The 13505-nt window shown below is 37.7% G+C and overlaps 1 pseudogene; it reads left to right on the plus strand.

The window, feature by feature from the left end:
- Positions 1 to 10222: 10222 nt before the first annotated feature.
- Positions 10223 to 13249, plus strand: LOC144231790 (52 kDa repressor of the inhibitor of the protein kinase-like; annotated as a pseudogene).
- The last annotated feature ends 256 nt before the right edge of the window (positions 13250 to 13505 follow it).

The raw sequence follows: 13505 nt of genomic DNA on the forward strand, positions 1-13505 counted from the left end.
TAGTATATACTTGAAAATATGTGTCAATATCATTTTGAAAAGAGGTGTTATACTAGTATGTGCATAAACAAACTAATAGAAAGGCTGCTTCAGTAAATGAGTAAGTGTGAAGTGACAGATAATCAGTGGGTCAAAGATGTGTGAAAATCAAGATATTTGACTTAGGTTCATGCTCAATCAGCAAATCCAAATGCCTGTAACATACTAAAATCATGCTGGTTATATTAAAATGTACTACTTTCATTCCAAATAATTTTCTCAGTTAGCATAAACAAAAAATATAGGGTAACTTTCCATTTTCTTTTTTTTTTTCTGTTTTATTTACTTATTCATTTTTTAATTTACATTCAAGTTAGTTAGTATATAGTGCAACAATGATTTCTGGAGTAGATTCCTTAAGGCCCCTTGCCCATTTAGCACCCCCCCCCAACCTTCCAGTAGCCCTCTGTTTGTTCTTTATATTTAAGAGTCTCTTATGTTTTGTCCTCCTCCCTGTTTTTATATTATTTTTGCTCCCTTTCCTTATGTTCATCTGTTTCGTATCTTAAATTCCTCATATGAGTGAAGTCATATGATATTTATCTTTCTCTGACTGACCAATTTCGCTTAGCAAAAAACCCTCTAGTTCCATCCATGTAGTTGCAAATAGTAAGACTGCATTCTTTTTGATTGTTGAATAATACTCCATTGTGTATGAGTGTGTGTGTGTGTGTGTGTGTGTGTGTATCTTCTTTATCCATTCATCTGTTGATGGACATTTGGACTCTTTCCATACTCGATAGTACTGCTATAAACATTGGGGTGCATGTGCCCCTTTAAAACAGCACACCTGTATCCCTTGGATAGATACCTAGTAGTGCAACTTCTGGGTCATAGGGTAATTCTATTTTTAGTTTTTTGAGGAACCTCCATACTGTTTTCCAGAGTGGCTGCATCAGTTTGCATTCCTACCGGCAGTGTAAAAGAGATCATCTTTCTCCTCATCCTTGCCAACATCTGTTGTTGCTACTAAGTTGTTAATTTTAGCCATTCTGACTGGTATGAGGTAGTATCTCATTGTGATTTTGATTTGTATTTTCCTGATGATGAGTGATGTTGAGCATTTTTTCATATGTTGGTTGGCCATGTGGATATCTTCTTTGGAGAAGTGTCTATTCCTGTCTTTTGCCCATTTCTTCACTGGATTATTTGGTTTTGGGTGTTAAGTTTGATAAGTTCTTTATAGATTTTGGATACTAACCCTTTATCTGATATGTCATTTGCAAATATTTTCTCCCATTCTGTCAGTTGCCTTTTAGTTTTGCTGGTTGTTTCCTTCATTGTGCAGAAGTTTTTATTTTGATGAGGTCCCAAGAGTTCATTTTTGCTTTTATTTCCCTTACCTCCAGAGACATGTTGAATAATAAGTTGCTGTGGCCGAAGTTAAATGGGTTTTTGCCTGCTTTCTTTCTCCTGTAGGATTTTGATGGCTTCCCGTCTTATGTTTAGGTCTTTCATCCATTTTTAGTTTATTTTTGTGTGTGGTGTAAGAAAGTGGGCCAGATTCATTCTTCTGCATGTTGCTGTCCGGTTCTCCCAGCACCATTTGCTAAAGAGACTGTCTTTTTTCCATTGGATATTCTTTCCTGCTTTCTCAAAGATTAGTTGGCCATATGTTTGTGGATCCATTTCTGGGTTCTCTATTCTGTTCCATTGATCTGAGTGTCTGTTTTTGTGCCAGTACTGTACTGTATTGATTATTACAGCTTTGTAATACAGCTTGAAATCCACGATGGTGATGCTCCAGCTTTGGTTTCTTTGTCAGGAGTGCTTTGGCTATTTCTGGTTCCATACAAATTTTAGAATTGTTTGTTCTAGCTCTGTGAAGAATGCTGGTGTTATTTTGATGGGGATTGCATTGAATATGTAGATTGCTTGGGGTAGTGTTGACAATATTTGTTCTATCTATCCAGGAGCATGGAATATTTTTCCACTTTCTTGTGTCTTCTTCAATTTCTTTCATAAGCTTTCTAAAGTTTTCAGTGTATAGATTTTTCAACTCTGGTTAGATTTATTCCTAGGTATTTTATGGTTTTTGGTACAATTGTANGTACTGTATTGATTATTACAGCTTTGTAATACAGCTTGAAATCCACGATGGTGATGCTCCAGCTTTGGTTTCTTTGTCAGGAGTGCTTTGGCTATTTCTGGTTCCATACAAATTTTAGAATTGTTTGTTCTAGCTCTGTGAAGAATGCTGGTGTTATTTTGATGGGGATTGCATTGAATATGTAGATTGCTTGGGGTAGTGTTGACAATATTTGTTCTATCTATCCAGGAGCATGGAATATTTTTCCACTTTCTTGTGTCTTCTTCAATTTCTTTCATAAGCTTTCTAAAGTTTTCAGTGTATAGATTTTTCAACTCTGGTTAGATTTATTCCTAGGTATTTTATGGTTTTTGGTACAATTGTAAATGGGATTGATTCCTTGATTTCTCTTTTTGTTGCTTCATTATTGGTGTATAGGAATGCAACTGATTTCTGTGCATTGATTTTGTATCCTGCGACTTTGCTGAATTCATGGATCAGTTCTAGCAATTTTTTGGTGGAATCTTTTAGGGTTTCTCATATATAGTACCATGTCATCTGCAAAGAGTGAAAGTTTGACCTCTTCCTAGCCCATATGGTTGCCTTTTATTTCTTTATGTTGTCTGATTGCTGAGGCTAAGACGTCCAATACTGTGTTGAATAACAGTGGCGAGAGTGGACATCCCTGTCTTGCTCCTGACCTTAGGGAGAAAGCTCTCAGTTTTTCCCCATTGAGGATGATATTAGTGGTGGGTCTTTCATATACAGCTTTATACTTCTATCCCTACTTTCTTGAAGGTTTTTATCAAGAAAGGATGCTGTATTTTGTCAAATGCTTTCTCTGCACCTATAGAGAGAATCATGTGGTTCTTTCTTTTATTGATGTGATATGTCACATTGACTGTTTTGTGGATATTGAACCAGCACTGCATCCCAGATATATATCCCACTCGGTCGTGGTGAATAATTTTTTTAATGTCTTGTTGTATCTGGTTGGCTAGTATCTTGTTGAGAATGTTTGCATCCGTGTTCATCAGGGAACTTGGTTTGTAGTTCTCCTTTTTAGTGGAGTCTTTGTCTGGTTTTGAAATCAAGGTAATGCTGGCTTCATAGAAAGAGTTTGGAAGTTTTCCTTCCATTTCTATTTTTTGAAACAGCTTCAAGAGAATACGTGTTAATTCTTCTTTAAATGTTTGGTAGAATTCCCCTGGAAAGTTATCCAGCTCTGGACTCTTGTGTTTTGGGAGATTTTTCATTACTAATTCAATCTCTTTACTGGTTATGGCTATGTTCAAATTTTCTATTTCTTACCTGTCTCAGTTTTGGTAGTTTATATGTGTCTAGGAATTTGTCCATTTCTTCCAGATTGCCCATTTTATTGATATATAATTGCTTCTAATATTCTGTTATTGTTTCTATTTCTGCAGTTTGGTTGTGATCTCTCCTCTTTCATTCTTGATTTTCTTTATTTGGGTCCTTTCCTTTTCCTTTTTGATCAAACTGCTTAGGGGTTTATCAATTTTGCTAATTCTTTCAAAGAACCGCCTTTTAGTTTCATTGGTCTGTTCTACTGCTTTGGGTTTTTTTGTTTTTTTCTTTTTTTGTGTTTTTTTTTTGACAGCATTGATTTCTGCTCTAATTTTTATTATTTCCTGTCTTCTGCTGTTTGGGGTTTTATTTGCTGTTCCTTTTCCAGGTCTTTAAAGTATAAGGTTAGGTTGTTTATCAGAGACTTTTCTTCCTTCCTTAGGAAGGCCTGGATTGCTATATACTTCCCTCTTATGACCACTTTTGTTGCATCCCAGAGGTTTTAGGCTGTGGTGTTATCAGTTTTATTGGCTTCCATGTACTTTTTAATTTCCTCTTTAACTTCTTGGTTAACCCATTCATTCTTTAGTAGGGTGTTCCTTAATCTCCAAGTATTTGTTGTCTTTCCAAGTTTTTCTAGTGGTTGATTTCCAGTTTCATAGCATTGTGGCCTGAAAATATGCATGGTATGATGTCAATCTTTATGTACTTGTTGAGGGCTGATTTGTGTCCCATTATGTGATCTATTCTGGAGAATGTTCCATGTGCACTCAAGAAGAATGTGTATTCCACTGCTTTAGGATGAAATATTCTGAATTTATCTGTTAAGGCTTTCTGGTCCAGTGTGTCATTCAAGGCCACTGTTTCCCTTTTGATTTTTTGCTTAGATGATCTGTCCATTGCTGTAGATGAGGTGTTGAAGTCCCCTACAATTATGGTATCATTATCAATTAATTTCTTTATGTTTTGATTAATTGATTTATATATTTGGGTGCTTTCACGTTTGGAGCATAAATGTTTACAACTGTTAGATCTTCTTGGTGGATAGACCCCCTTAATTATGATATAATGCCCTTTTTCATCTCTTATTACAGTCTTTATTTTTTAAAGTCTGATATAAGTATGGCTACTCTGGCTTTCTTTTGGCAAGCATTAGTATGATAGATGATTCTCCATCCCCTTACCTTCAGACTGAAGGTGTCTTTCTGTCTAAAGTGAGTCTCTTGTGAACCACATATAGATGGATCTTGTTTTCTTATCCATTCTGTTAGCCTGTCTTTTGATTGGAGCATTTAGTCCACTGACATTTAGAGTGAGTACTGAAAGATATGAATTTATTGCCATTATGTTGCCTGTAGACTTGGAGTTTCTGGTGATGTTCTCTGGTCTTTTCTAGCCTTTGTTGCTTTTGGTCTTTTTTTCTTTTATTCTCTTGTCCCCTTAGAGAGTCCCCTTTAAAATTTCTTGCATGTTTGGGTTAGTGGTCACAAATTTCTTTAATTTTTGTTTGTCCAGGAAACTTAATCTCTTCTTCTATTTTGAATGACAGACTTGCTGGATAAAGAATTCTTGGCTGTATATTTTTCAGATTCAGCACATTGAATAGATCCTTTCTTTCTGCCAAGTTTCTGTGGATAGGTCTGCTGCAAATCTGATCTGTCTCCCATGTAGGTTAAAGACTTTTTTCCCTTGCTGCTTTCATGATTCTTTCCTTGCCTGAGTATTTTGTGAATTTGACATGATATGTTTTGTTGATGTTCGGTTTTTGTTGAAACTAATGGGAGTCCTCTGTGCTTCCTGGATTTCAGGTCTGTGTCTTTCCCCAGGTTAGGAAAGTTTTCTACTATGATTTGCTCACATAACCCTTCTACCCCTTTTTCCCTCTCTTCATCTTTTGGGACCCCTAAGATTCTGATGTTAATCCTTTTTAATGAGTCACTGAGTTCTCTAATTCTTATATTGTGCTCTTATGCCTTAGTCTCCCTCTTTTTCTCTGCTTCATTGTTCTCCATAAGTTTGTCATCTATATCGCCTATTCACTGCTCTTTCATCCATCCTTGCCACTGTGGCATTCATTCAAAATTGCAGTATTTTTTTATTTCATCCTGACTAGATTTTACTTCTTTTATCTCCATAGAAAGGGATTTTAACCTATTTTCAACCCCAGCTAATATTNCTTTCATCCATCCTTGCCGCTGTGGCATTCATTCAAAATTGCAGTATTTTTTTATTTCATTCTGACTAGATTTTACTTCTTTTATCTCCATAGAAAGGGATTTTAACCTATTTTCAACCCCAGCTAATATTCTTATTATTGTGATTCTAAATTCTGGTTCACACATCTTGCTCATATCTGTGATGATTAAATCCCTGGCTATTCTTTTCTGGAGTTCTTTCTTTTGGGGTGAATTCCTTCACTTTGTCATTTAAAGGAAGAAAAGGAATTAATAAAGTTAAAAATTAAAAATTAAAAGTAACACAAAAAAATCAAATAAAGAATGCTAGATCCTAGGTGTGTTTTGGTCTGATTGTTGAAAGGAACCTGATAGATTAGAGAAAAAAGGGAAAGATAAGAAAAGGAAAACATTGAAAATTTGAAAAAATGAATACAATAAAATAGAATAAAACAAAATAATAGTAGTAAAATGGAATCCAAAAATTTACAAAAAAGTAAAAAATATAATAGGAAAAATTACGGAAAAATCTTTTTAATAAAAATGGAAAATAAAAATGGTTCAGGTTGTGCAGATTTTTGTGTTAATCCTCACATCAGTTTCTAGGTGAGCAAGATGGTTTAGTGTTGATCTGGCTGCATTTCATGGACAAAAGAGGCAAAAAAAAACACTTCCACGGTGTCCTGCCATCTTGGCCCCTCCCTCTTCACCTGAAACTTTCCATTTTCATATCCCCTTTATAATCACAGAACAAGGAAATGTTGCCATCTATAAAGGAGCCCACCATCACCTTACTGCCTATTTCTCTGCCCTGGCTGTAGTATATGAAAATAACCTGAGGAGATTTTAAAACCTGTGGGAGCCCCATTCCAGATGGTCCGGTTTATTATCTAGGATAAGGGCCTGGGCCCCTATGTTTTCAATATGTGTCAGGGTTTTGAACCACTGAATACCAAACCCCTTCATTCTATAGATGAGGAAATTGGGGTTAATTAAAATTGTGCCAATATAGCATATTTAAATTAAAATTTTTTCATAAATAAGTAAGTAATGATTTATAAAACCTGCAATTTGTTGAACAAGTGAAGCTTAACTATTCAGAGAACTGTTTACCATCTTTCTCTTGTTTCTTCTTTTTTTTTTTCCTTCAGGAAGTAAAGGTCTTCTCTATCTCTGCTTTAACTCTGTAAACACAGGTTAACCCTTCTAACCTTTCTTTGGAAAAATTATCAGCAAAACATTTACCCACAGAGCTGACACAGGCAAATTTCAAAAGAATAAAATTTGAAACAACACAGTTGGCTCCCACTTTTTAACCTGATCTCACAGAACTTCAGCATGCATTCACATATGTGAGACGAGCTCTTTTAAGTAGCTTACACAATTAAAAACCAAACAAGGATTAAAATCTGAGAGGTAAATGAGTGCTATGGTAATTTTCAAAACAGGTTGTACCTTTTTGACATACCTCCCACCAAGAGTGGGGCTCCCATGACACTGAGAGGCTGTGATAGTTTTAACTAATAGAGCAAAGCTCAGCACACCTTTCTGTAAAGGGCCAGATAGTTAATATCTTAGGCTTTGCAGGCCTTCAGGTCTCTGTTGCAACTACTCTACGCTGCATTGTAGCATGAAAGCAGCCAGAGACAAAATGTAAACAAATGGACATGGCTATGTCCATTAACACTTTATTTACAATGACAGGTGGCAGGCTAGATTTGGCATGAGGCCATAGTTCACTGATCTCTGCAATAGAATATGGAAGAAAGGCTATGTGACTTCTAAAACTAGGTCATAACAGGCTCTACAGCTTCCACCTGTGTTTCTTGGAACACTCTCAGAAAGCTCCCTCTTGGAACTTAGCCACCAACCCTGTGAGAAGCCAAAGCCAGAGAGAAAGGCACTATGTAAGTGATCTGGTCAACAGCCCTGGTTTTGCCCAGTCTTCATGTCATCCCAGCCTATGTGCTGGCATCTGAGTGAAGAAGCTTTGTGATGATTCCAGTGCCCAGCTGTTCAAGTCACCACTCAACACTAAGTCTTCCTAGCTGAGGCCCTGCACAGAACGCAACAGAGACAAAACATTCCCACCATGCCCTATTGGAATTCTGTGAGAATAGTAAAACTGTTGTTTTCACGTTGCTAGATTTGGAGGTGGTTTGTCATGCAGCAATAGATAACTAGAACAGAGGATGACTAACAAAACCTCTTACTATCACATGTGGAAGGCTAAAAATCTCAGAAGAGAAAGCTGGAGTAACAAACTCATTTGAAAACATTTACACTTAAAAAACTGTAATCTAAAGAAAAATTAAATCTAAAGAAACTTGTAATGCTTACATTCTGGAGTAAGGCATGAAACACAGTTGCCCATCAATTTGGGATTGTCCAATGACAATGGTTTTATGGTCGGTTGAAAAAATACAAATCTGGGACTAGTTACCAACTAATCATTAAATATTTATTTGGTTGAAAATAGTCAACAATTAGGATCAGCTAATTTAGTCCAACTGGCCAAACCAGTTTTTGTGTATGTATACAATGGTGAATGCTCCACTATGCAGTGGTTCCAGACACTTTGTACATAATACTAAAACAAAATTCATGAAGCTAGTCAGTACTAGAAAAGCTTTCTAACTTTAAGTAATATGATCTGTGCTATAGTTGCGGGTAAATTATTAAAAAATCTTACCTACTAGATATTCACTAATGCTGAACTTCAGAAATACATGGATTAATAATTTGCTAACAATTTGGTTATAGGTCTTTAAACTCCCCCTGCGTCCAAACCAACAAGCCCCTGGATATGGTACTGTCAGGATTATCCTAAAAGGCACAGAGTTTAGGCTGAAGCAAATGTGCAAGCATTACTGTGAGGCACAAATAAAATCAAGTCTGGCATTGAAGAGACAAAACCAGGCATGAAGTAGGGTATAATTTTAAGCCACCAACACAGAATGAATATTTATAAGAGAAACTAAAAATTCACTGGGGATACCTCCAGAGTTTCTGGAACACAGCTGTGGGGACTTTTTCTAGGTAAGTAAAATGGTTCTAAAACCAATTCTGACATGTATGTGGAGGAGTTTCCCTCCCACGCCACCACACAATGCTTAGGACACAAGGTAGGTGTTCTATGGAGTTCAACTCAATTCTGAACTGTCTACCCAGAGATAGCATCAGACTCCAAAGGGACAGGGCTCAATCCCAAAAGACTACTCTCTACTTGAGAAGCCAATCACAAGCTCAAGTTGACACCTATGCTGATAAACAACCAGCTATAGATTGGAAGTTCCAAAGATCCACACCTTGGATTTCAGATGCGAGGTGCAAGTCCAGGTTGTTAGCTGTGCTTCTTCTTAGCAACTAGCTCTAAATCAGAGGTTCTGACCTCTACCCTTTCAGATTCAAATGATTAGCTAGAGTAGCTCACAGAACTCAGGGAAGCACTTACTTACATTTACCAGTTTATTATAAAACTTTATGATAAAGGACACAGGTGGATATCCAGATGGAACAGACACATAGGGCAAGGTATAGGGCTAGGGACATGGAGCTTCCATGTCCAGCCTAGGTGTGCTACTCTCCCAGCACCTCCAACTCTCCCAGTTCACCAATCTGGAAGCTGTCCAAACTGTCCATTTCTAAATTTTTATGGAGGCTTCATTACATAGGCATGGCTGATTAAGTCATCAGCCATTGGAAATCTATTCAATCTCTAACCCCTCTCCCCTCCCAAGAGGTATAAGGGTGAGACTGAAAGTCCCAACCCTCCAATCCAGCCAAACAGCCCAATTCTTAGGAGACCCAGGGGCATTCCAAAATTCACCTCATTAACATAATAAGAGGCACCTTTATCTCATTCACCACTTAAGAAATTCCAAGGGTTTTTAGAAGTTCTGCACTAGAAACAGGACAAGGGCCAAATATATATTTCTTATTATAATTCATAATATCACAGGAAGGAAGCTATTAAAAGATGATATTGCTTTTAAAAAAAGGAATTATGGATTCATTCTTGCACTTACTTGCTGTAGCTAACAGGTCTCATGCCCTTATTAGCCTCCCATAGTTAAATTTTTACAACTAATTGTTATCTAGCAATATTCTATACTTTGCCAGCCTTAACAAACAAAAGGTATATAAGCAAACTACCCACAGGTGGGGACATCAACCACAAGTTGAAAAATCAAACTATTAGGTTAGGACAAGATTTCTTACAACTTAGGTACTATTGACATTCAGGTGGCATTGTCTGACATAATATTTTGTTGCGGGGTGGTCCTATGCATTGTTAGGATGTTTACTGGCATCCCTAGCCTCTACCCTCTAGATGTCAGTAGTGTCCCCAGACTCAAGTAATGCCAATCAAAAATGTCTCTAGGTGTTGCTAGATGTCCTCAGGAGACAAAGCTGCCCCCAGCTGAGATCCCCTGGATTAAAAATAGAATTATCCATGTGGTGTTTGTGTTCTCTCTGCTTCCTTTCTTAGAGGACATACTAGGAGATCTAGGGAATTACTACTAGGGGAAGTCATGATTATTCTTTTTGGTAATAGACTTAAAGTGTTTCCTATTGGACTGAGGTCCTCAGATCCTCAGGAGCAAATGGCCAGATGCTTCCTTTGGTTTCTTGCTGCACTGGCTTTTTCATGGGGTGGTTCATTAAGAAGATGGTTGATTTCATCAGAACAAAGAAGCAAGAGAACAAGAGAAAATGTAAGCAAGACCAAGTCAGTCTTTTGTAACTGCACTTTTGTCAAAGTGCTATCCATCAACTTTTCCTATTCTGTTCATTAGAAGCAATGAACTATGGCTAGCTCATACTCAGAACCACTGGGGTGATTCTTTAGAAGTTCTTTAAAGTGGTTCTTCTAACCACTTTAGAAGCCTGACTACACCAGAATGCAAGGGAGGTAAAGTTGTTTTGAAAGTCTGCATGTCTAAAAAAAGGTCTTTTTTTCTACTTGCATATTTAATCAATAGTTTCAGCATAGAATCTCTGAAGGTGCTGGGCTGTCTCCCCTCCCTGACCCCCAAGGGCGGGCTGCCCTGAGAAGATAGGAAGGGGAAAGCGGGACCTGCAAGGTAGGGACACCTAACCCCTTCACAGCCCCCACTGCACCAGGAAGAGTCAGATCAGAAGTAGCTGAAGATTATAGAAGAGCAGACTTAAAAAGAGAAAACGTAGAAGAGACAGTATTACTGATTATGTGCCAAACACTTTGAGACTCCTACGATCTGCAGAACTAGTCCTTACAGGAAAAATTTTTATCTTACAAGTTGTCTGAACAATCTGCAGAGTAGACACAGAAAGTGATAAGAGAACTGAATGAAGATGAAATTAGGGCACTAAAACATTTTTAAAAAATGAGAAAAAAATTGACAAGCCTTCTGTCCAGGAACAAAACAATAAAGACATAGAAGCTATGCCTAGAACACCAATGCAGGAGGTAAAGAACTGGATGAAAACATTTTACCTTTAACCCTTGAAGAGAAGGAAAATAATACCTAAGATCTTTATTTGAAAATTTGATTCTTATGTAAATAAAACCTACCTCTGGAAGGACCTGAGGCTGATAAAATCCCATAAACTCTCTAAACTCCTGTATCTTTCAAGCATTGCTGAAGTGCAGGATAAATTCTGGTGAAGTGGTCCTGAGAAAGCACTAGGAGGCACCATCTAACAAGTTCCATTGGAAAATAGCAAGAGCCAGACGCTAGATCTGTTCGGGAAGAACCCATCAGGCAAGTGAGACTCACTCCCCTTTCATGATCACTGGTGTGTGGACATAGGGGAACATCCACCAGTGTTGGCAAGATCTGTTGATGAATCCATACCTGGGAGAAGAATCTGTGGGCTTCCTGCTCTATGAAGATAAGGTGGAAATTTGGGGTGTGTACTTTCACATTGTAATAACCGGAAAGTAGGGATTAAATATGGAGTACTGTGGCGCCAGGAATACCATAGGTCCAGTAGATTTTCATCAAAAATGAACTGCTTCTCTCAAGACTTTTAGAGAAATAGTCCTAAGCTCTCTATACACTCTGCTCTTCCTATGCCTTAAGTAATGCAGTTAGCAAAGTCAGTGCCTGTTATGGCAGTAACTATTGTACTGGGAACAACTGAGGAAGTCTGTTCTTTTATCCATCAATCACAGCAACTCATATATGACAATGTAGTTTCTGTCTTTTCTCTGAATAATGAAGAAAAAAGTAATGACCTGAAGGAAATTTGTCATTCTCAAATTGAGAGACAAGCATGGTGTTTTTGAAATTTTAATACATTTCCTACAAGCACTTGTTTTATGTTTAGATGGCACAGTGACACAAATACTAGATGGAATAACCGTGGCTGGCTGAGATGTCCTGCCATACATCAACAGATTTTTTTATTTTATTTTTGTCATTGTTGTTCTTAAAAATAGCCTATCTTGGGGCACCTAGGTGGCTCACTCAGTTAAGTGTCCAACTCTTGGTTTCCGCTCAAGTCATGATCTCACAGTTTGTGGGTTCACACCCCACGCTGGGCTCTGTGCTGGCCTGCTTGGGATTCTCGGTCTCCCTCTCTCTGCCCCCACCCCTCATGTGGTCTCTGTCTCTCTCAAAATAAATAAATAACCTTAAAAAAAAAAAGTCCTATCTTTTATAAGAACCCTTGGACAAAATCCCCACATGACAAATCTTAGATGTTTTGTTTGCAGCTAGCAGCTTCACTACAGTTTTGCATTCACTAATAAGGTGATGGAAAACACTAAATTAACCACCGATTTTGGTTTGAGGAAACCATAAATTTGATAACCAACCTAATATTCAAATGAAATTCCCTGAGAAATTCCACAGAGCACAGCAAGGTGACTTGGAATCTCAACTAGCGTCTGAGAATTACTATAAAAGATCCCTAAGTGTTGCAACAGGGCAAGGCATTACTCAGAGACTTAAAGATATATTCTCAGAACAACACCCCAAAGCCTTTAAATACTTATCTCGGGTATTTTCTATCATGGGACAGCTCAAATTCAATGAAACAGAGGTGCCATGCTGACTGCCTTGTAGAGAAGTGACTCAGCCAATCCTGACACACTCTCAGCTCAGTTTCCGTGTTAGAAAATCAAGTAGAGGGGCGCCTGGGTGGCTTAGTCGGTTAAGCGTCCGACTTTCGCTTAGGTCATGATCTCGCAGTTCGTGGGTTCGAGCCCCGCGTCGGGCTCTGTGCTGACTGCCAGCTCAGAGCCCGGAGCCTGTTTCAGTCTGTGACTCCCTCTCTCTCTGACCCTCCCCTGCTCACGCTGTCTCTCTCTCTCCTAGAAATAAATAAAGCATTAAAAAATTTAAAAAAAAAAAAAAAGAAAAAAAGAAAATCAAGTAGAAACACAGAAGGAAAGAGGTAGAGCTCCCAATCACCACTTATGAAGCCCTCCATCTGCCTCGCTTCAAGTTTCTTCCTCATGTTTATGCATTGCTGAAAGTCTTGTGTATTCTTCCTGTGATTTGTTTGAGGATGAGTGCTGTGAATACACTCAAATGCATCTCAAATGCCTTCCTGGGGAACACTTTGAAAGAATGAAGGTTAAGGAAGTTGGCTTTGCCTAACATTAATGTTTTATATAAATCATCTGGATTTAATGGTAGATCCATACATCAAACTCTACACAAACAAGTCAGTGCTACACAAACAAGTCAGAATTGCCTACAGATAATTAATGAGCCATTAAAAATACTTAAGAAAATGTTTAAAAATAGGTTTTTTTTCCTATGTTTAAAATTTGGAGGCAAAGTTGTAAGGTGTTTGTAGGCCACTTAAGCACTGAATATCTTTGCCTAGGGGCCTCTTACTGAATATATTAGCCATTGCTAATCTATCTGTTTAAATAACCACTTATTTTAATGCTCACACCTTGAGGATTTATCTGTTCTTCCAGAAGATAGTATTGAAAGTACCATAGTTCATTTCTG

This window comes from Crocuta crocuta, unplaced genomic scaffold, assembly GCF_008692635.1.
Source record: "Crocuta crocuta isolate KB4526 unplaced genomic scaffold, BGI_CrCroc_1.0 scaffold102, whole genome shotgun sequence".
NCBI lineage: Eukaryota > Metazoa > Chordata > Mammalia > Carnivora > Hyaenidae > Crocuta > Crocuta crocuta.